Below are 20319 nucleotides of genomic sequence, written 5' to 3' on the forward strand. Positions count from 1 at the left end.
AGTTGAGACAGACCACTGCCCACTGGTTGCCATCATAAAAAAAAACCTGAATGAGATGTCTCCAAGGATTCAACGACTCATGATGAAGCTGCAAAGATATGACTTTGAACTGATCTACACACCAGGCAAACACGTTGGCCCAGAAATTAGGTTCGGGGGCTTGCCGCGCGTGCAAGCCCCCGATGTGCACTCACCCGGCGCGCCGACATCTGAAGCCTGGGCCCGCTTGGAATTCCTGTCACTGGCCCGGTTCAGATGTCGGCGCGCTGTGCTTACCTGATCCAGCGGCGTAGTTAGTTCGATGTGCCGGCTAGGATCAGGTGAGCACTGTGCAGCCAATCAGGGGAGGGGAAACTTCATTCATGAGTTTGATAGTAAGAACTGTCAAACTCATGAAAAGTACGGTGCCCAAAAGACTAGTTTAACTTTAAATAAAATTTAAAAAAAAATCCCAATAATTAAATAAACTATAAATAACTTTAAAAAACTATTTTAAACAATTAATCAAATTTTTGAAAAAAATAATTTTTAAAAAAATCGGGTCTAAAACTACACTTACCTTAAAAACAATAAAGCTGTGGAAAAAATGTTATAATTTTAAGTAATAGACCACTTACCTTAAAGAATGAAGTCCTTACGTCTCCTTTTTACATTCGTAAAAAGGAGAGGCCCTTACACACGCGCAAACCTGTGGGAAAAAAGGAATTTCAGCGCGCACGCGCAGACTCCTGCGCGCACGCGTTCGTCCTCTGAACTCCTTGGTTCAGAGGACAGGAAATGACGGTTTTCCGTGCATGCGCTGTGCATGCTGAAACCCGGCACTTCCATCGGGCCCACGCATGAGTACCCCGTCCGTACTCACGCGTTGGGCCCGGAATTACTGAGCCATAGTGTTAGCAGATGCACTATCCAGAGCACCCACAATGAGTCATGTGAGCTCTACTGAGGAAGACGTGGATGCTCATGTGAGTATGGTCACTGCTGCTCTGCCCGTGTCAGACACATAATCAAAGCAAATAGCAGAAGAAACAGTAAAAGATACAGTGTTGCAAACAGTAATAGAGAACATTCATCATGGTTGGCCAAAAGGTTCCTGTCCAAAGTACTTTCACATCAGGTCAGAGTTGAGTGTCGCAAGTGGACTATTACTAAAACAGAACAGAATAGTCATTCCACAGGCTCTACGTCAAGACATGCTCAAAAGGATTCATGAGGGACACCTCGGAATTGAAAAATGCAAAAGGAGAGCAAGAGACACTGTTTATTGGCCTGGCATAAATAAGGACGTTGAGAACATGATAGGCGAATGTGAGACATGTCAGAAACACCAAAACAAACAAGCAAAGGAACCAATGATAGTAGCTGACATACCAACAACACCATGGCAAAAGGTTGGTATGGACCTTTTTCATTTGAACGGTAAAGACTATCTATTAGTGATTGACTACTATTCTAACTATCCTGAGATGGCGCTGCTCTCAAGCACATCAGCAAGCAGTGTCATAATGCATGTTAAATCCATCTTCGCCAGACATGGAATTCCTAGGATTGCCGTTAGCGACAATGGTCCGTGCTTCAACTGTAAGGAGTGGCAACAGTTTGTAGCACATTATGACTTTCAGCACATCACATCCAGTCGTCTGTATGCTCAGTCGAATGGTAAGGCAGAGAAAGGTGTTCAAGTTCTCAAACAGCTACTGAAGAAAGCAACAGAAAGCAAGTCTGATCCTTATCTCGCCCTGCTGAGCTACCGAGCCTCCCCTTTAGACTCTGGTTCTTCACCTGCTGAACTCCTAATGGGTCGCAAGTTGCGTACCATGCTACCCTGCTGTGCAAAAGAAAAGCAGAGTAAGGCACTGAGACAGAGACTTCAACTGTTAAAGCTGAAACAGAAATCACACTATGACAAGTCATCCAAAACTCTGAAACCATTGACAAGGGATGATGTTGTCAGGATTGAGGATCCAGATGCATGGAACAGGAAAGTTACAGTTCTTGAGGAAGTAGGACCAAGGTCATACACTGTTCGAACTGAGGAAGGACAGAGTCTCAGGAGGAACCGCCGTTCCCTCCTGAAAACACAAGAAACTATCCAAGAGCAAATCGATGACAATGCCGCAACTGAATCTTGTCACTCACCACCAGAACAATCTAACACAAACACACATACAGGCTCTCATGAAAACACATCAGACTTACCTGTGCTGAGAAGATCCACACGTGAAGTAAAAAAGCCTGATAGACTTAATCTTTGAGTATAAAGTAAAGCTTTGAAAATGTGTTGACTGTTGTGAAAATGTTTATGTTTATAGAGCACTAACAAAAGTGTTACTGATATCATCTTTATTGTGTTTCTTGAAAGTTGATTGATATTGATTGATATTGATTTGGTTTAACCTCAAAGAAAGGGGGATGTAATGATCAGTAACATGTCATTATAGAATGGTACACTAGGTGGAGCTGTATGTTTAAATAGTAGGCTACCCATGATGCACCAGGCTACCCACAAAGCAGTAGTCAAGATGGATGCCTGTACACTCGTCCACATGGCTCAATAAAGTGACTAGCTCAAGCTAGCTGTTCATAATGAAAACTGTTAAATCTGTGAGTTGTTCAAGTAATTAATACTCAGACTTAATCAGTAACAATAAAACAGGTCTTTACTGGTTGGAGGTAGGGACTATACGTAGGTCTTTACTTCATGCCCACAGGCGGGAACTGAGGGGAGATCAGTACCCACAGTACTATTTATACCCCTATGGCCAGGAGTGGTACTGCGTATCACTACGCCCTACAAGTAGTGCAGTCCTGTCCATAGGTTCAAAGTAGCACACATATTACATACACAACATTCCTCCCTTCCTAGCTTTACAGTCATCTCCCCATTTAACATAACGTAATAACATATATACATATATAACTTCAGGTTTACATAACAGAATAACATAGATACATAGATAACTTCATGTCAAAACAGATCACAGATTCAGTCTCTGCGGAAAACAGTTCACAGATTCAATCTCTGTGGTGTAGTCGGTTCACGTTGCTGGAGTGACTCATTCAATAGTCCTTCCATGGATTTAACAGTTTGAACTTCCGAACTGAATTGGCTCCGTTCGGAGGGACCACGTGTGTGATCTGGTAGAGGTAATAATGGTTCAGATGGGTCATCTTCTGTTTCGACTTTTCCTTTTCTGCTTCTTGGAGACTCTCTGGGCTCCACTGTCAGCTGCCAGCTGCATGCGCAGTTCCTCCTTCTCTTCCTCCTTTTTCCGTAGTAGAGCCACCTTCTCCCGATGTTCCGTAGACTTTCGGTGCTCCTCCATGATTTCTGTATGGTGGGAGTCGAAGTTACAAGTTGGGCAGGACAGGACATAGTAATATTCGGTGTCGTCCTGATCTAGGCCAGCGAGAGGGTCTTCTATTTCCTCCATACCCAGCTGGGCGTTAGCCAGCTTTTGTTCCAAGTCCAGACATCTTTCCTGAAGAGACTTCTTCATGCGTACCTCTTCATCCAGCTTTTTCTGGGCTTTCAGCAAGTCGTTTACTAATGACCTCATTTGAGATTTTACTACTTCAACTTCTTTTGGAGATTGATTGATCGGACTATTCAATCCCTCTACCGGAGCAGCTGTTTCAGCGGTCTGTTGTTCTACGTTGACGTGAGTCAGCGCACTTTTGGCATCCAAGGGCTGCTCTGTTGCAGTCATCTCAGTCTGTGTTGCCACCTCAGCTCTTCCAATAACCTTTGAGAGCTCCGAACCCCTTTCGTTTGAATATTGAAGTTCGTGTTCAAGTTTTTCCCATTTCAGAGTCCTGTCCTTCAGCATATGCAGGAGTTGGCTGACCGTTAACTCCTCTGACATCAGACGTTTTGTGTGCTCCTGCTCCATTTTCTCCATCAGCTGCTTCTGTTGTCTTTCCAGATTCTCCAACTCTATATCAAAGAACTCTTTCGTTGCATTCAACTCTTGCTCAAAACGGCGAAGCATTTGTTCTAATTGCTGTTGTAGTTTGAAATGGAGTTGAGTTCGAGCCCGGTGTTCCTCAGAAATGGGCACATCAGTAGACTTGCCAGACTCAGAATCCACAGTTAAACTATGTTGTTGTTGCTCAGTGGAATTCTGTGCTGAAACTTTGTCTTTTGCACCTGAGTTGGGCTTACCATCATCCGTTCCAGAGTCTGGGCCGACTATCTTCACCGAGTTCTCACTCGTTATTGTTTGTAGGAAATGCCAGTCCATATTCATTTTCCTAATCCACTCCCGTCCTAGTAGTGGAGGACCTCCTTCAGATATCACATATAAGTCCATTATTTGACTGTCTTCGCCCTTGTGGGCCACTGCAACCTCTATTTTCCCGATGGGGTACACTCTTTGCCCCGTGTATGTTTTCAATATAATCCCCGTATCCTGTAGGGGAATATGTTGGAATAACTTTCCGTAATCTTTCTTATTTATGACCGTCAATGCCGATCCAGTGTCCAATTCCAGTTTTACTTGGACTCCTTCTATCTGAAGAGTGACCCAAATTGTCTGGAGGTCTGCACCCTTACCAGCGTTGAGTACTCTTAAGCTAGCCAGTTCATTACAGCTTAAGCTAGCCAGTTCATTACTGCTAGCGTCTGAATCGGACTCCTGTTCGGTCACCTTGTGTACCTTTGCGTATTTTCCTTGCGGTGACTTCTTGTTGCTGGTCTTCTTCCCTGACCTGCATACTCTAGCTATATGTCCAAGCCTACCACAAGTTCTACATTCTTGGTTTTTAAACCAACACTGGTTCTGATCATGCGTTGTCTTTCCACAACGATAACATTTGCCAGAACTCACACCCAATTTGTGTGCACTGAGCTCCGGTGACCGTAGCTGCATTACTGCCGTGCCTCTCGCTGCGGCTTCGTGTGCTGCTGCCATAGTGACCGCCTTCTCAAGCGTCAGCTCATTCTCCTTGAGCAGTCGCTTTTGTGTATCCTGTTTAAATAAACCACACACAAATTTGTCTCGAAGTGCCTCTGTCAGTCCCGTTCCAAACTGGCAATATTTCGCTAATTTACGCAATTCCAGCAAATAATCAGCATTGCTTTCATGCTGTAGCTGCCTTCTGTCGTAAAATTTAAATCGTTCCGCTAGCATCAGCGGCGTGGGGTTTAGATGATCTTTCAGGACAGTAACAATCTCATCGAACGTCTTATCCGCCGGTTCATCTGGTGATAACAGGTGTTTCAATTGCCCGTATGTCTTCGCACCCATTAAATTTAATAATGTTAGAGCTTTATCTTGGTCATGAATTTTATTGGCCTTACAATAATTTTTTACTCTTTCAACATATATGGCCCAATCTTCGAGGTCACTATCAAAGGTGCTAATATTCCCGTGTTTAGGCATTGTAGATTTGCAATTTCTCAGATTTTTTAATTTTTTTTTACTGCTATCCAAGATGGCGGCTTCCCGCTCTTGCCGTCGTCCTCCGCCCACAAAATGGCGGTTTTCCCGCGCTTGGCGGTCTTCACCCGTCCCCCAACGCCATCTCCCTTCAGCCCCCGAGTGCGGCCCTTATCTTCGCCGCGATCGCCCGAGTGCGGCCCTTATCAGCGGATGCGATCGCTCTGTTGAAACGCCTCCCGCTCGAAGCGGCTCTCGCGCCCTATTCCTCCAGCTCCCCCAGCCCCGTTCGTGCGGCCAACTGCCTGTCGCGTCGCTGCCCGGCTCAGACAACGGCTTACCCACCACCAAGCTGGAGAAGAAGCTGACGGTCGCCGATGGAGGCTCCGAGGTCAGGATGTCTTCCAGTGGGGTGGAGAGGGTGGAAACCTCTCTGCAACGTCCTGGCTGTGGACGAAGCTGCCGTGGAGTGACTGCCGCAGGGTCCGAATCAGACTCGTCGCCAGTGTTAAATCTGTGAGTTGTTCAAGTAATTAATACTCAGACTTAATCAGTAACAATAAAACAGGTCTTTACTGGTTGGAGGTAGGGACTATACGTAGGTCTTTACTTCATGCCCACAGGCGGGAACTGAGGGGAGATCAGTACCCACAGTACTATTTATACCCCTATGGCCAGGAGTGGTACTGCGTATCACTACGCCCTACAAGTAGTGCAGTCCTGTCCATAGGTTCAAAGTAGCACACATATTACATACACAACAAAAGCGTCTATTTATTTATGAACATAACAGACCCTACAAAGGAAGATGTCACTATCTGGGGCTAAAGACCATCATCCAGTTAAAGCACATTTTCCAGCAAAAGTCGGTGCTGTCACCCAGCTCACTAGTACCTGGCTGCAGGCCAGGAGGACTTGTACCACTGCCACAAGGAGATGACAGTGAGAGTGCACCTCACTTTGCACACTTTTCACTTTGCCTTTATTAGCCGAGGCATAGAATAGAAGAGCAGGGAGGTTATGCTTGAACTGTATAAAACACTAGTTAGGCTGCAGCTAGAGTACTGCGTACAGTTCTGGGCACCTCATGACAGAAAGGATGTGATTGCACTGGAGGGGGTGCAGAGGAGATTTACGAGGATGTTGCCTGGGCTGGGGAATTTTAACTCTGAGGAAAGACTGGATAGGCTGGGGTTGTGTTCTTTGGAACAGAGGAGGCTGAAGGGAGATTTAATTGAGGTATATAATTATGAGGGGCCCAGATAGAGTGGATAGGAAGGACCTATTTCCCTTAGCAGAGGGGTTAATAACCAGGGGGCATAGATTTAAAGTAATTGGTGGAAGGTTTAGAGGGGAGTTGAGGAGAAATTTCTTCACCCAGAGGGTGGTGGGGGTCTGGAACTCACTGCCTGAAAGGGTGGTAGAGGCAGAAACCCTCATCACATTTAAACATAGAAACATAGAAACATAGAAGATAGGAACAGGAGTCGGCCATTCGGCCCTTCGAGCCTGCTCCGCCATTCAATGAGATCATGGCTGATCATTCAAATTCAGTACCCGGTCCCTGCCTTCTCCCCATATCCCTTGATCCCTTTAGCCTTAAGAAATATATCCAACTCTTTCTTGAATATATTTAATGAACTGGCCTCCACCGCCCTCTGTGGCAGAGAATTCCACAGGTTCACCACTCTCTGGGTGAAGAAATTCCTCCTCATTTCAGTCCTAAATGGCTTACCCCTTATCCTTAGACTATGACCCCTGGTTCTGGACTCCCCGGCCATCATAAACACCCTTCCTGCATCTAGTCTGTCCAGGCCTGACAGAATTTTATAAGTTTCGATGAGATCCCCTCTCAATCTTCTAAACTCCAGTGAGTATAAGCCCAATCGACACAATCTCTCCTCATACGTCATTCCTGCCATCCCAGGTATCAGCCTGGTGAATCTTCGCTGCACTCCTTCCATGGCAAGAACGTCCTTCCTCAGGTAAGGTGACCAAAACTGCACACAGTACTCAAGGTGCGGTCTCACCAAGGCCCTGTACAACTGTAGCAAGACATCCTTGTTCCTGTACTCGAACCCTCTTGCTACGAAGGCCAACATACCATTTGCCTTCTTAACCGCCTGCTGCACCTGCATGCTTACCTTCAGCGACTGGTGCACAAGAACACCCAGGTCTCTTTGCACTTCCCCTTCTCCCAATCTATTGCCATTCAAATAATAATCTGCCTTCCTGTTTTTGCCACCAAAGTGGATAACCTCACATTTATCCACATTATAGTGCATTTGCCATGTTTCTGCCCAATCACCCAATCTTTCCAAATCGTACTGGAATTTCACGACATCCTCCTCACAGCTTACCCTCCCACCCAGCTTTGTGTCGTCTGCAAATTTGGAGATATTACATCCAATTCCCTCGTCCAGATCATTAATATATATTGTGAACAGCTGGGGTCCTAGGACCGATCCTTGCGGTACCCCACTAGTCACTGCCTGCCACTCGGAAAACGACCCGTTTATTCCAACTCTTTGCTTTCTGTCCGTCAACCAGTTCTCTATCCAAGTCAATACCTTGCCCCCAATCCCATGTGCCTTAACTTTACACGCTAATCTCTTATGTGGGACCTTATCGAAAGCCTTCTGAAAGTCCAAATACACCACGTCCACTGGTTCTCCCTTATCTATTTTACCAGTTACATCCTCAAAAAATTCCAGTAGATTAGTCAAGCATGATTTACCTTTTGTAAATCCATGTTGACTTTGTCCGATCTTGTCACTGCTTTCCAAGTGCTCTGCTATTACATCTTTTATAATGGACTCTAGCATTTTCCCCACTACCGATGTCAGGCTTAATTCCCCGCTTTTTCTCGACCACCTTTTTGAATAGTGGGGTAACATTAGCTACCCTCCAATCCATGGGTACTGATCCAGAGTCTATCGAGTTCTGGAAGATGACCAGCAATGCATCTACTATTTCCAGAGCCACTTCCTTAAGTACCCTGGGATGTAGATTATCAGGCCCTGGGGATTTATCGGCCTTTAGTCCCATCAATTTTCCTAACACCATTTCCCTACAAATACTGATTTCTTTCAGTTCCACCCTGTCATCAGGCCCTATGTTCCCCGGCATCTCTGGGAGGTTATTTGTGTCCTCCTTTGTGAAGACAGAATCAAAGTATGAATTTAGTTGGTCTACCATTTCTTTGTTTCCCATTATAAATTTCCCTGATTCTGACTGTAAGGGACCTACGCTTGACTTCACCAATCTTTTTCTCTTCACATATCTATAAAAGCTTTTACAGTCAGTTTTTATGTTCCTCGCTAGCTTACTCTCATATTCTATTTTCCCTTTCTTAATTAATCCCTTTGTCCTCCTTTGTTGAATCCTAAACTGCTCCCAATCCTCAGGATTATTGCTTTTACTGGCCAATTTATATGTCGTCTCCTTGGATCTTATGCTATCCCTAATTTCCCTTGTTAGCCACGGTTGAGTCACCTTTTTTGTTTTATTTTTATGCCAAACTGGGGTGAACAAATTCTGTAGCTCATCCATTCGGTCTTTGAATGTTTGCCATTGCCTATCCACCGTCAACCCTTTGAGTGCCATTTCCCAATCAATCCTACCCAACTCGCTCCTCAGACCATCGTAGTTTCCTTTATTTAAATTGAGGACCCTAGTCTCTGAGTCAACTACTTCATTCTCCATCTTAATTAAGAATTCGATCATATTATGATCGCTCAGACCCAAGGGGCCTCATACAACAAGATTGCTAATTAATCCTTTGTCGTTACATAATACCCAGTCTAAGATGGCCTGATCTCTGGTTGGTTCCTCGACATATTGGTCCAGGAAACCATCCCGTAAACACTCCAGGAATTCCTCCTCCACAGTATTGTTACTAATTTGGTTGGCCCAATCTATATGTAAATTAAAGTCACCCATGATGACTGCTGTGCCCTTATTGCACGCTTCTTTAATTTCCCTTTTAATGCCATCCCCAACCTCCGCCTTACTGTTGGGAGGTCTATATACCACTCCCACTAATGTTTTTTTCCCCTTAGTATTTCTCAATTCTACCCATACAGATTTCACATCATCAGAGCTAATATCCTTCATTACAAATGTATTAATCCCTTCTTTAACCAGTAATGCTACCCCACCTCCCTTTCCTTTTTGCCTATCTTTCCTGAATATCGAATACCTCTGGATGTTGAGTTCCCAGTCTTGGCCATCCTTGAGCCACGTTTCCGTAATCCCAACCAAATCATATTTGTTTACCTCTATTTGCGCAGCCAATTCGTCCACCTTATTACAAATGCTCCTCGCATTAAGACACAAAGCCTTCAGGCTTGTTTTTTTAACGCACTTAGACCTATTAGAATTATTATTTACTGTGGCCACGTTTGATTTAAACCGTTGATTTCTCTGACTGCCACTTTTGTTTTTCTCCTTCCTATCTTTTGCTTTTATCCCTGTTTCCCTTTCCTCTGTCTCCCTGCTCAGGTTCCCAACCCCCTGCCATTTTAGTTTAAACCCCCCCGAACAGTGCTAGCAAACCTCCCCGCAAGGATATTTGTCCCGCTCTGGTTCAGGTGCAACCCGTCCGACTTGTACAAGTCCCACCTTTCCCAGAAGCAGGCCCAGTGATCCAGGAAACTAAAGCCCTCCCTCCTGCACCAACTCTTTAGCCACGCATTCATCTGCTCTATCCTCCTATTCCTATACTCACTAGCACGTGGCACCGGGAGTAATCCAGAGATTACAACCTTTGAGGTCCTGCTCTTTAATCTGCTACCTAGCTCCCTAAATTCTTGCTGCAGGACCTCATCCCTCTTCCTACCCATGTCATTGGTCCCAATGTGAACCACGACCTCTGACTGTTCACCCTCCCCCTTCAGAATGCCCTGAAGCTGTTCAGTGACATCCTTGACCCTGGCACCAGGGAGGCAACAAACCATCCTGGAGTCACGTCTACGGCCACAGAAACGCCTATCTGTACCCCTTACGATAGAATCCCCTACCACTATTGCTCTCCCACTCTTTTTCCTCCCTTCCTGAGCAGCAGAAGCACCCCTGGTGCCAGGAAGTTGGCTGCTGCTGCCTTCCTCTGGTAAGTCATCCCCCTCAACAGTATCCAAATCGGTATACCTGTTTGAGAGGGGGATGGCCACAGGGGTCCCCTGCACTACCTGCCTGCCTCTACTGCTCTGCCTGATGGTCACCCATTTCCCTTCTGCCTGTGCAGCCCTTATCTGCAGTGTGACCAACTCACTAAATGTGTTATCCACGACCCTCTCAGCATCGTGAATGCTCCAAAGCCCATCCATCCGCAGCTCCAGCGCCGCAATGCGGTCTGCTAGTAGCCGCAGCTGGATGCATTTCTGGCACACGTGGTCATCAGGGACACCGGCAGTGTCCCTGAATTCCCACATAGAGCAAGAGGTGCATAACACGGGGCTGGGCTCTCCTGGCATGACTTACCCTTTAATTAATTTAAATTAATGCACTATCACCAATTAAGGATAACTCTAAGGCGCTTGTATGGTTGACCAACAGTCCCTACTACACCAGAAAAGACCTTAGCAACTATAAACTACAGAGTTAAAGTTTAAAAAAGAGAAATACTCACCAACCAATCACTTACCTGCTCCCTGGTGACGTCACACTCTGATTACTTTTTACCTCTTTCCCCGCTGCTGAGTTAGTCGGGCCTCGCCTCGCTCCTCCTTTATACTGCCGCCTCGGTGCTCTCCTGGTCTGATCTGGTCGGGCCTCGCCTCGCTCCTCCGTTATACTGCCGCCTCGGTGCTCTCCTGGTCTGATCTGGTTGGGCCTCGCCTCGCTCCTCCGTTATACTGCCGCCTCGGTGCTCTCCTGGTCCGATCTGGTCGGGCCTCGCCTCGCTCCTCCTTTATACTGCCGCCTCGGTGCTCTCCTGGTCCGCTCTGGTCGGGCCTCGCCTCGCTCCTCCGTAATACTGCCGCCTCGGTGCTCTCCTGGTCCGATCTGGTCGGGCCTCGCCTCGCTCCTCCGTTATACTGCCGCCTCGGTGCTCTCCTGGTCCGATCTGGTCGGGCCTCACCTCCCTCCTCCGTTATACTGCCGCCTCGGTGCTCTCCTGGTCTGATCTGGTCGGGCCTCACCTCGCTCCTCCTCTATACTGCCGCCTCGGTGCTCTCCTGGTCCGATCTGGTCGGGCCTCGCCTCGCTCCTCCGTTATACTGCCGCCTCGGTGCTCTCCTGGTCCGATCTGGTCAGGCCTCGCCTCGCTCCTCCTTTATACTGCTGCCTCGGTGCTCTCCTGGTCCGATCTGGTCGGGCCTCGCCTTGCTCCTCCTTTTATCTGCCGCCTCGGTGCTCTCCTGCTCCGATCTGGTCGGGCCTCACCTCGCTCCTCCGTTATACTGCCGCCTCGGTGCTCTCCTGGTCCGATCTGGTCGGGCCTCGCCTCGCTCCTCCTTTATACTGCCGCCTCGGTGCTCTCCTGGTCTGATCTGGTCGGGCCTCGCCTCGCTCCTCCTTTATACTGCCGCCTCGGTGCTCTCCTCGTCCGATCTGGTCGGGCCTCGCCTCGCTCCTCCTTTATACTGCCGCCTCGGTGCTCTCCTGGTCCGATCTGGTCGGGCCTCGCCTCGCTCCTCCTTTTAACTGCTGCCTCGGTGCTCTCCTGGTCTGATCTGGATGCTTGGATATGCACTTGAAGTGCCGTAACCTACAGGGCTACGGACCAAGTGCTGGAAAGTGGGATTAGGCTGGAGAGCTCTTTGTCGGCCGGCACAGACACGATGGGCTGAATGGCCTCCTTCAGTGCTGTAAATTTCTTTGATTCTATGAGGCTCATCAAGCCTTTAGGGTGCATTATGCACAACCATTGTCCTGCTGCATGCATGATGTGTGCCTGAGTTGAGTGGCCCACCTTGCTTGAAGCTGGAGGAACAGCAAACAGATGCTGAGATACCGAGGCTGAGGTTTTCTCATTGGGGTCATGAGTCCTGGGGACAGAGGAGATCCCTATTCTCCTGAGAGCCATCCATCCGTGTTTCCACTCCTCCAAATAACGTGGGCACCAAGGGTTGCCGCACACTGACGGTATCACGGATTCCTGGATAACAGACGGATGATGTTTCTGTGGGCAGATATCACCAGAGTATTAACTGAGTGTGACTTTTCCCCTTCAAATTAACATCACTAAAACAGAAGATCTGGTTATTATCACATTGCTGTTTGTGGGAGCTTGCTGTGCGCAAATTGGCTGCCGCGTTTCCCACATTACAACAGTGACCACACTTCAAAAAAAGTACTTAATTGGCTGTGAAGCACTTTGGGACGTCCGGTGGTCGTGAAAGGCGCGGGAGAAATGCGCGTCAGTCTATCTGCCTGTCTGTCTGTCTGTCTGTCTGTCTGTCTTTCTTTCTTTCTTTCTTTCAGAGCCCGGATACACAGATGGGTTCAATGTGCTATTCCTTGCACTCGAGGGAACCCTGCGATCTGGTGAAATTCGTGCCTCCTGGCCATCTGTTCCCTTTTCACAGAAAGACTGATGTCCCTTGCGACCGTACTGCTTGTCACTTTCCTGCTCCATGCGCACACTGCGGACAGCCTGATGTGGCAGATACCTCTCAGGTGACGTGGGAGGATTTGTTGGCATGAAATCTCCTTGATGTGGTGACCTTCACCTCAATTGCTGTGAATTCTCGGGGCCTCCCCAAGGACATGCAAGGGGTTTATCTTACCATAACATTCACATGTAATGAAATCATAAATGCGCTTATAAGAATCATAGAATGGTTACAGCACGGAAGGCGGCCATTCAGCCCGTCGAGCCCGTGCCGGCTCTCTGCAAGAGCGCTTCAGCTAGTCCCACTCCCCCGCCCTTTCCCCGGAGCCCTGCAATGTTTTTTCCTTCAAATACTTATCCAACTCCCTTTTGAAAGCAGTGATTGAGTCTGCCTCCACCACCCTTTCAGGCAGCGCATTCCAGATCCTAACCACTCGCTGCGTAAAAAAGTTTTCCCTCATGTCGCCTTTGGTTTTTCTGCCAATCACCTTAAATCTGTGTCCTCTGGTTCTCGACCCTTCCGCCAATGGGAACAGTTTCTCTCTATCTACTCTGTCCAGACCCCTCATAATTTTGAACACCTCTATCAAATCTCCTCTCAACCTTCTCTGCTCCAAGGAGAACAACCCCAGCCTCTCCAGTCTATCAACATAACTGAAGTCCCTCATTCCTGGAATCATTCTCGTAAATCTTTTCTGCACCCTCTCTAAGGCCTTCACATCCTTCCTAAAGTGCGGTGCCCAGAATTGGACACAATACTCCAGTTGAGGCCGAGCCAGTGTTTTATAAAGGTTCATAACTTCCTTGCTTTTGTACTCTATACCTCTATTCATGAAGCCCAGGATCCCGTAAGCTTTTTTAACCGCTTTCTCAACCTGCCCTGCCACCTTCAATGACTTGTGCACATATACCCCCAGGTCTCTCTGTTCCTCCACCCTCTTCAGGATTGTACCCTTTAGTTTATATTGCCTCTCCTCGTTCTTCCTACCAAAATGTATCACTTCACACTTTTCTGCGTTAAATTTCATCTGCCACGTGTCCGCCCATTTCACCAGCCTGTCTATGTCCTCTTGAAGTCCATCACTCTCCTCCTCACTGTTCACTATACTTCCAAGTTTTGTGTCATCTGCAAATTTTGAAATTGTGCCCTGTACACCCACATCCAAGTGTGGTTAGCTTTCACCACACAGACTACAAGGAAGAATTCTTCCCCCAGAGTGTGAATGTCATTTGGACATGAGTGTAGAAAATGCCAACCTCAGGAGTGATAAAACGAGATTCTGACTGTGTTGTCTCGGCCGTGGGTGAAATCAATGATCAGAATTTTTACTTTATTTTATCCTTTTGGCACTTCGAGTTCCGCAAGAATCGGTTCTGTTGGCCACCGGTAACCGAGCTGGACATTTCATGGGCTGTGCGCCGTCCCCGTGGCCCATCACCAGTTGAAGCTGGTGCATCACTCTCTGAATGGGGCCCTTTGGCTCATCGCAAACTATAAATTGTGATCCTGACCACGTCCTGTTGTTCCATCGCCAGCTGGAGCTGCCACCCCCACAGCGTGATCTTGGCACAGTCACTAGCCAAAGATGTCACATTCTGTTCTTTGCTGTATATGATTGAAACTTCTCTTATCAGTAAAGGTGAGCAGGATGTGGAAACAGTCTGGGTGGAATTAAGAAACACCAAGACACCGCCCGCCCCCCCATACCCCATCCCCCAGCCAAGCCCTGATCTCTGGCAACCTCCCTCCCGATCGCCGGGGCTTTTCCCCAAGGGTCACCGGCTGTAGCCTCCCACCGATGGTTTTCCCGCCCGGCAGACGGCACCGCCTATCAATTTGACCGGCTGCCAGCCAGGAAACAGAAGAGCGGCAGCGACAAAAGGAGCGGGGGCGGAATTTCAAGACCAGAGCGAGAGCGCCGGGGATAAAAGGAGCTGCGACCCAGGGAGAGAGCACAGCGAGAGTGGTGTTGTGTCTGTGTATAATAAGACACAGACTGCAGGAGAAATGACACAACAGTTGTTTACTCAACGTGGCTCACAGTGGAACTGCCTGTACAGATTACTACTCAGTGCTATATACAGGTGTGGTCACTGCCGGTACTACAGTATACATGAGCTGTAAAAAGTAGTTCCTCCCTTAAAGGTATATACATTACAAGTGGGACCAGCGAGAGCGCCGGGGATAAAAGAAGCAATGACCCAGGGAGAGAACACATTGAGAGCGGGACCAGCAAGAGCGCCGGGGATAAAAGGAGCAATGACCCAGGGAGAGAGAGCACAGCGAGAGCGAGACCAGCGAGAGCGCCGGGGATAAAAGGAGCAGTGACCCAGGGAGAGAGCACAGCGAGAGTGGGACCAGCAAGAGTGCCAGGGATAAAAGGAGCAGTGACCTGAGGAAAGAGAGCAAAAAAAAAATCAAGGAGTGTGATCACAGGACAGCAGGTAGGTGATTGGTGGGTGAGTAGTACAGCTGTTTTTGTCTTTAAACTAAGACAAACTTTAACTTTTACGTTATTAAATAGTAACAACTAAATAATTAATATAACTATAAATAATCGTTTGATTAAAAAATTTAACTAACTAAATAAGCAAATAAATAAAGACTAGCAATGGCAGGGCAGGCTATGTGTTGGGACTGTAGTATGTGGGAATTTGTGGACAGCGAGGCTGTCCCGGATTCCCATATCTGCAGGAAATGTCTCTGCCTTCAGTCTCTCTGGCTCAGAGTCACTGAGCTGGGGCGTGAGTTGGAGACACTCCGACACATAAGGGATGCGGGAGGAATTTCCGGACAGCTTTATCCAGAATGCAGTCACACCCCAGAGGAAAGTGCAGGTTCAGGAAGGGGACAGTGTGACTGCTAGGGAGATGGGTAGCGGGGATTTAGGAGAGGTTGAGAAGCAGGTCCCACAGACACTGGTCCTGTCCAACAGGTCCGATGTACTCACTACCTGTGAGGACAAGGAGAAAGACTGCAGGGAGGGCAGCCACAGTGCAGACCAAGGCACCGTGGCCTGGTCCGGATGGATTGCATCCACGCATTTTAAAAGAATCTAGGGAAGAAATAGCAGAGGCATTACTACACATATTTAGTAATTCATTAGAAAAAGGTGTAGTGCCAGAGGACTGGTGGATAGCTAATGCAATACCTATATTTAAGAAGGGAGATAGAACATGTCCAGGGAATTATAGACCAGTCAGCTTAACATCGGTGGTAGAAAAATAATGGAATCCCTGCTAAAGGAGAAAATAGAAGAACATCTAGAGTCTTTTTCATCAAATCTTATCCAGGGGTAAGTCAGGATAGCTTGTAGAGTGAAAACAAACTTGCGAATCTTCAGTTTCTTCCAGGTTGGTGTCTTGTTGGTCGCGGTGGCCCAATATTACCTAGTTGTTGTTAATATTGTTAGTTGTTAACATGCAGTTAAGAGGCTTTTTGCAATTTTGACACGTCTACTGTGGGCTTTCCGACATCCGGACACCACGCCAGGGTAAGTGTGGTGTGCTGTGGGTCTACTTGTAAGGTTCGCAAGAATTTCGGAAAATTTCTACAGACCCCGAAGATTATTTTTGATTAAAGAAAACCTGGGTGGAATATACCTTAAAAACCCAGGGTATCAAAATGGCTGTCAGGCCTCATGGCAGAAGACAAAGACAGCCCACTTGTATATCTTCAATCACGGGCTGACAAAGGATTTGAAAAAAAACACCAGCCTGCGCGAATGTTGAAGTACTTGAAACTGTCAATCAACTGCAGTTTAGGAAGTTTCACCCACAGGACAAAGGATGTTTGTTTACAGAACTCTCTACAATGTTGACTCAAAGGCTTAAGTACTTAAAGCTGTCAATCAATTGCGGTTGGGCGGTGACCGCAGGACAATGGTTTGTTTACAAAGCACTTGAGTGCTGTTGACTGAACATTTGATAAATCAGTGGGTCATTTTTAAACTGAGCACAAACCAGTTTAAATGAATGGGAAATACATTCAAACCCATTACAGTCAATGGGGACAGTTCGGTTCCTTTTGTATAGCCCAGATACATCCAGATTTGGGTGCGAAGATTACGGCTCCCAATCTCTCTGCCGCCTCGCCTCCAGTGCCCTGCTTACCAGAAGAACAGCTCAACAGCCCGCCCAAAGAAGTGGAATACCAGCAGTTACTTTTGAATTACTGGGGTATCTCTACTTCGAGGCAGTGAAGAATCCAAGGCAGGACCGCAGGGGCATGGAGCAGGCGTTTACTGGTGAGCATAAAACTTTCTGGCCCTTTACAAGGCAACCTAGACAGATATTAGGGGTGGGAATTAAAGGGGGATTTTGTTAAATTGTAATTTTAGTCAATTTTCCCTCGATGTGTCTGTTTCTCCTCCCCTGTTAAGTAAAAGTGCTGTATTAAGCAACAGTGTGCTGTATTAAGCAAAAGTGTGCTGTATTAAGCAAAGGTGTGCTGTATTAAGCAAAGGTGTGCTGTATTAAGCAAAGGTGTGCTGTATTAAGTAAAAGAGTGCTGTATCTTCATTATTTTCAATGTATTCTTATTTTCAATAAATACTGGTCTTCTTTGCACCCAACCACGAGTCTCGTTTTGTCTACATCGCTACTGAAATAAGTCCGGCGGTCAGAACCAGAAAAGGGGAGTGATTCAAAACTGCACGGGGCTCTGGAGCAGCTCAGATACTTCTGACTGGCCAGAGACAATAACCCCACAAAACCCCCCCTGTTTCTACATACTGCAATGTTTCCTGGGATGGCAGGAATGACGTATGAGGAGAGATTGGGTCGATTGGGCTTGTACTCGCTGGAGTTTAGAAGAATGAGAGGGGATCTCATTGAAACTTATAAAATTCTAACAGGACTAGACAGACTAGATGCAGGAAGGATGTTCCCGATGGCGGAGGAGCCCAGAACCAGGGGTCACAGTCTAAGGATAAGGGGTAAGCCATTTAGGACAGAGATGAGGAGGAATTTCTTCACCCAGAGAGTGGTGAACCTGTGGAATTCTCTACAACAGAAGGCAGTTGAGGCCAAATTATTAAATATATTCAAGAAGGAGTTAGATATATTTCTTAAGTCTAAAGGAATCAAGGGATATGGGGAGAAAGCAGGGACAGGGTACTGAATTTGGATGATCAGCCATGATCGCATTAAATGGCGAAGCAGGCGCGAGGGGTCAAATGGCCTACTCCTGCTCCTATCTTCTATGTTTCTATGTTTCTGCATTGATGACAGCTGCAGAAGTGGTGTGAAGGATCCAATGGTGCACTGGTGAGTTTCAGAGGTAAGAAAATGTTGGGAAAATCATTTAAAATCTATTTAGACTTTTCTGGAAGTAACAAGTTTTGAAATGTTTTTGCCATCCCACCTCATTGGGAGAACCTCTCTCACCAGTGACCGATCACTTCTGTAACCTCACCTGCAGCTGCCTGCCATCTGTTCTAGCCTAAGGAGGGAGTCACTGGAGAGCCTGGGTGCAAGGGATCACCTTTGTGCAGTGATTGTCAGTGTTTGCAACACATCAATGCTGTCAAACACTGAAAAATCACCTGTCAAATTAAATTGAGCGTGGCCCCTTTAAGAAAACTGGCAGATGACGCATCATCAAGCGATGTCATCTGACACTGTCTTTCTCCTAATTGGCCAGCAAGCCCACTGGGCAGGGCTAAACAAGGCCAATTGACGCAAAATAGCGTCTGTGCGTCGGACGTCGTTGGGGGCGGGATCAGAACCCGGAAGGAAGCTGTCCCGCCCCTAACCCACACCGAAAGGTAAAATCCAGCCCTTTGTGTCTGCCTTCATGGGAGAAGACACAAAACATGTTCTGTAAATAATGGGGAACCAAGGGTCCAGCGAGAACAAAGAGCTTAAAGTAATTGGTATTAGTAAAGAAATAGTACTGGAGAAATGAATGGGACTAAAACCCAGCAAATACCCTGGACCTGATGGCCTACATCCTCAGGTTTTGAAAGTGGTGGCTATAGAGATAGCGGATGCATTGGTGTTTATCTTCCAGAATTCCCTAGATTCTAGAACGGTTCCCATGGATTGGAAGGTGGCAAATGTAACTCCACTATTCAAGAAAGGAGGGAGAGAGAAAACAGGGAACCACAGACCAGTTAGCCTGACATCAGTTGTCGGGAAAATGTTAGAATCTATTATTAGAGACGGGGTATCAGGGCACTTAGAAAAATCATACGTAATATGATTGGGCAGAGTCAACACAGATTTATGAAAGGGAAATTGTGTTTGACAAATCCGTTAGATTGTTTTGAGGTTGTAACTAGCAGAATAGATAAGGGAGAACCAGTGGATGTGGTGTATTTGGATTTTCAGAAGGCATTTGATAAGGTGCCACACAAGAGGTTATTACACAAAAGTAGAACTCATGGGATTGGGGGTAATATACTAGCATGGATTGAGGGAACGCCGCATTGTCGGAGGGTCAGTACTGAGGGAGCGCCGCATTGTTGGAGGGGCAGTACTGAGGGAGCGCCACTCTGTTGGAGGGGCAGTACTGAGGGAGTGCTGCACTGTCGGAGGGTCAGTACTGAGGGAGCGCCGCATTGTCGGAGGGTCAATACTGAGGGAGTGCCGCATTGTTGGAGGGGCAGTACTGAGGGAGCGCTGCACTGTCAGAGAGGCAGTACTGAGGGAGCACTGCACTGTCGGAGGGGCAGTACTGAGGGAGTGCTGCACTATCAGAGGGGCAGTACTGAGGGAGCACTGCACTGTCGGAGGGGCAGTACTGAGGGAGTGCTGCACTGTCGGAGGGTCAGTACTGAGGGAGCGCTGCACTGTCGGAGGGGCAGTACTGAGGGAGTGCTGCACTGTCGGAGGGTCAGTACTGAGGGAGTGCCGCACTGTCGGGGGGGCAGTTCTGAGGGAGCACTGCACTGTCGGAGGGGCAGTACTGAGGGAGCGCCGCACTGTCGGATGGGCAGTACTGAGGGAGCACTGCACTGTCGGAGGGGCAGTACTGAGGGAGTGCCGCACTATCGGAGGGGCAGTATTGAGGGAGCGTCGCCCTGTCGAAGGGGTGGTACTGAGGGAGCGCCGCACTGTCGGAGGGGCCGTACTGAGGGAGCGTCGCCCTGTCGAAGGGGTGGTACTGAGGGAGCGCCGCACTGTCGGAGGGGCAGTACTGAGGGAGCGTCGCCCTGTCGAAGGGGTGGTACTGAGGGAGCGCCGCACTGTCGGAGGGGCAGTACTGAGGGAGTGCCACACTGTCGGAGGTGCCGTCTTTCGGATGAGGCGCTAAACCGCGGCCCTGTCTTCTCTCTCATGTGGACATAAAAGATTCCTTGGCTACTATTTTGAAGAAGAGCAGGGGAGTTCTCCCCGGTGTCCTGGGGCCAATATTTATCCCTCAATCAGCATCAC

The sequence above is a fragment of the Somniosus microcephalus genome, unplaced genomic scaffold (assembly GCF_052327205.1).
Source record: "Somniosus microcephalus isolate GS21.2 unplaced genomic scaffold, FLI_Smic_1.0 unresolved_chr2, whole genome shotgun sequence".
Taxonomy (NCBI): domain Eukaryota; kingdom Metazoa; phylum Chordata; class Chondrichthyes; order Squaliformes; family Somniosidae; genus Somniosus; species Somniosus microcephalus.